The 3,639-nt window shown below is 38.0% G+C and overlaps 1 long non-coding RNA gene and 6 other non-coding genes across 7 annotated transcripts; all 7 read left to right on the plus strand.

Moving 5' to 3' along the window:
* Positions 1-988: 988 nt before the first annotated feature.
* Positions 989-2,235, plus strand: LOC113475791. The gene is made up of 2 exons (XR_003397567.1): positions 989-1,238; positions 2,054-2,235. It is a non-coding gene; the product is annotated as an uncharacterized LOC113475791 (long non-coding RNA).
* Positions 1,076-1,158, plus strand: trnal-uaa. Its single transcript has one exon. It is a non-coding gene; the product is annotated as a tRNA-Leu (tRNA).
* trnal-uaa lies at positions 1,898-1,970 on the plus strand. Its single transcript has one exon. It is a non-coding gene; the product is annotated as a tRNA-Leu (tRNA).
* Positions 2,236-2,478: 243 nt separating the features above from the next.
* On the plus strand, positions 2,479-2,561 carry trnal-uaa. Its single transcript has one exon. It is a non-coding gene; the product is annotated as a tRNA-Leu (tRNA).
* A 207-nt stretch (positions 2,562-2,768) lies between these two features.
* trnal-aag lies at positions 2,769-2,850 on the plus strand. Its single transcript has one exon. It is a non-coding gene; the product is annotated as a tRNA-Leu (tRNA).
* Positions 2,851-3,188: 338 nt separating this feature from the next.
* Positions 3,189-3,271, plus strand: trnal-uaa. The gene has a single exon. It is a non-coding gene; the product is annotated as a tRNA-Leu (tRNA).
* Positions 3,272-3,476: 205 nt separating this feature from the next.
* Positions 3,477-3,558, plus strand: trnal-aag. Its single transcript has one exon. It is a non-coding gene; the product is annotated as a tRNA-Leu (tRNA).
* Positions 3,559-3,639: the final 81 nt, after the last annotated feature.

Below are 3,639 nucleotides of genomic sequence, written 5' to 3' on the forward strand. Positions count from 1 at the left end.
CCAGACTCAAGAATAACTTCTTCGCCACTATGTGGTGCTGAGTATTCTGGTCTCCGAATGGAGGCGTGGGTTCGAATCCCACTTCTGACACTATTTTATCAAACACCGGCATTAAAAGCAAGATAGGCTTTATGTTTGCCATAAACTTCGGTCTTATTAGTTTAGTGTTGAGTAAGACAGGTCCACCTATATAAATGAATGAAATTTATTTCGTCTCTTCGGTCACGATAGCGAAGAACAAGAGAGTTGACAAAAGCGAAAAGACGGGTAGTAATGGTAAAACAACAGTTGTTAAAACACGCTTATTGATAAAAAAGAAAGAAATATTTATTTTGGACAAAAGGCATGACCGTTACACCCTACAGACGATACAATGTGAATTAAATAAATTTAATTAAACATATTAAAGTTCTAATTGGAAGAAAAGTGTGCGTAAGGACACAACCCGTACAATGTCGGGAGTCGACCTTAAAGGAGATTGATCCAAAGATTGGAGCATGATGAAAAAACAAAACCCCCAAAAAGAAATTCCACCAAAGTTTACAATAAACAGTTTCGAGTGCACACTTATGTAGGATTTAGAAATATATGGCACATATAATGTAAAAATATTTGGATCGTGTTTTAAACAATTAATGACGGTCTATATGGAAGTCGCGGAATAAAACTGACACAGAAAAATAGAACAAAAATTGTCACATCTACCTCCAGCCTAATATGAATTAAAATGTTGTAATACATATAGCTATGGCTGTTAAAAGGGTATAGTAATACATTGTGTGGACATAAACAAAAACAAAAAATGCGTTAGCCGTTAGAAAGGATACTGGGCGTCAAAAGCACGACGAACACTGACAAAGTTTATGCAATTCTTCGATTTTCGCATTATCGTTTTGCAAAAACAAGAGGCTAAGTCCAACGCTTAAACCACTCGAACAAACCAGTTCGCTTTGCAAACGCAAACGACCTTCAATGCACACTTGATCAAAACTATTGGCTTGATAATGTAACAAAACTGTGCTCATGCATTTGTAAACGTTGAATTTCGTTGAGTTCATGCATTTGTAAACGGCGAACTGGGTTGGCCGAGTGGTTAAGGCGTTGGACTTAAGTTCCAATGAACGAATGTCCGCGTGGGTTCGAACCCCACACCCAGTATGCGATTGTCAATAGTTTTGGGCAACTAATTTCATTTTGATATCTAGCCAGGAAATTGAGAAAACACATATACGGCAAAGGTCTTGCATTACAAAATTATTTTACTCTCAATTTTATTGTAAACAGAAAACATATATAGTAGGGTGGGGGAAGATGGGACACCTTTGACACATAATAACCAAATAACCTGATCGTGTTTTAAAAAATTAACAACGGTCTATGAGAGCCGTGAGGATAAAGTTTTATAAAAAATTGTTGAATGTTTGTTTACTACAAAATTGGAGGAGAAAATAGATTGAAAAGGTGTCCCATCTTCCCCCATCCTATTATACAATAAACCGGCAAGGAAGTGATTGTAGCTAGCAGTACAGGAAAGCTTGTGTTTCATACGATTATTGTGCGTAGCGTGGCCGAGTGGTCTAAGGCGTTGGTTTAAGGCACCAGTAATTTCGATGGCGTGGGTTCGAAACCCACCGCTGCCATTCTTCAACCTTTTTAAAGTATAATTGACTTTTTGTTATAGATATTTTGTATAAATACACACAGAACCAGTAAGTGGAATTCGGGGAAAAATCCTCTCTTGAACCAAATGCAACAGTTAACTCGCGATAACACCTTTAACAGAACCCCACGCGTCTGTTCCAACGAAACATCAGCACACATTCTATTCAAACGTTTCACTCAATAATGCGAACAGATTTTAGAGATTCTGACATTTATTAACCGGATTTTTCAGCGAACTGGGTTGGCCGAGTGGTTAAGGCGTTGGACTTAAGTTCCAATGGACGAACGTTCGAACCCCACACCCAGTAATCCATTGTCAATAGCTTTGGACAACTAATTATGAACATTTTTATATCTAGGCAGAAAATATAATAAAACATGTACGGCAAAGGTGTTGCATTAGAAAATTACGTTACTCGACATTTCGTTTTAAAAAGAAAACATATGCAATAAACCGGCAAAGAAGTGACTATAGCAGTACTAGAAAGCTTGTGTTTCCTCAATTTTCGTGGGTAGCGTGCCCGATTGGTCTAAGGCGCTGGTTTAAGGCACCAGTCATTTCGATGGCGTGGGTTCGAATCCCACCGCTGCCATTTTGTCTTAAATTACAGTTGATTTTTGTAATATATATTTTGTGTAAATGCAAAACAAAACCAAAAATTGGGATTCGGGAAAAAACATTTATTCTTTTAGCAAGGATAAAACAGTTTTAACGCGTGCTAACACCTGTATGTATTCAATAATTCCCAACACATCTATTCGGGACCAAAACACTTATCCCAAATATCTCAGAAGCAATGCGTGGTTTTGCAGCCAACTGGGTTGGCCGAGTGGTTAAGGCGTTGGACTTAAGTTCCAATGGACGAATGTCCGCGTGGGTTCGAACCCCACACCCAGTATGCGATTGTCAACAGTTTTGGGAAACTAATTTTAAACATTTTTCTATCTAGCCAGGAAATTCAGAAAAAACACATGTACGGCAAAGGTCTTGCATTAGAAAATTAATTTACTTGATATTTCGATGTTAACAAAAAGCATGTGCAATAAACCGACAAAGAAGTGATTATAGCAGTACTCGAAAGCCGGTGTTTTCTACGATTTTCATGGGTAGCGTGGCCGAGTGGTCTAAGGCGCTGGTTTAAGGCACCAGTCATTTCAATGGCGTGGGTTCGAATCCCATCGATGCCATTTTTATGCTTAAAATACATTAACCTTTTGTTATTGTATTTTGTAAATGCAATCAAAACCAATTAGTAAAATTCGTGAAAAAACATCTTTTCTCGGTTATTATGGCAATTATTGAACACTTGGTAATTTAAAGTTCTATTACACCGAAAATTCGGATTTGTTTTAAAGAAACACTATAAGGATACAATATGGAAGATTGAAAGTTGCCGAGAGTGGATTTCTTAATATTTCGCGCCAATGTCTGAACGACACATCAGCACACAATCCATTCAAACGTTTCACTGAATAATACCAACCTATTTGGCGATTCCTGTGTTTGTAAACATTGTTTGCAGGCAACTGGGTTGGCCGAGTGGTTAAGGCGTTGGACTTAAGTTCCAATGGACGAATGTCCGCGTGGGTTCGAACCCCACACCCAGTATACGATTTTGAATAGCTCTGGGTGACTAATTTTTAACATTTTTATATTCAGCCAGAAAATCAAGAAAATACATTTAAGGCAAAGGTTTTGCATTAGAAAACAACGTTACTCGACATTTCATTGTAAACAGAAAACGTATGCAATAAACCGGAAAAGAAGTGACTATAGCAGTACAAGAAAGCTTGTGTTTCATATGATTATCTTGGGTAGCGTGGCCGAGTCGTCTAAGGCGCTGGTTTAAGGCACCAGTCATTTCGATGGCGTGGGTTCGAATCCCACCGCTGCCATTTTGTCTTAAAGTACAGTTGACTTTTTGTAATATATATTTTGTGTAAATGCAAAACAAAACCAAAAATTGGGATTCGGGA

The sequence above is a fragment of the Ciona intestinalis genome, chromosome 2, assembly GCF_000224145.3.
Source record: "Ciona intestinalis chromosome 2, KH, whole genome shotgun sequence".
Lineage (NCBI taxonomy): Eukaryota > Metazoa > Chordata > Ascidiacea > Phlebobranchia > Cionidae > Ciona > Ciona intestinalis.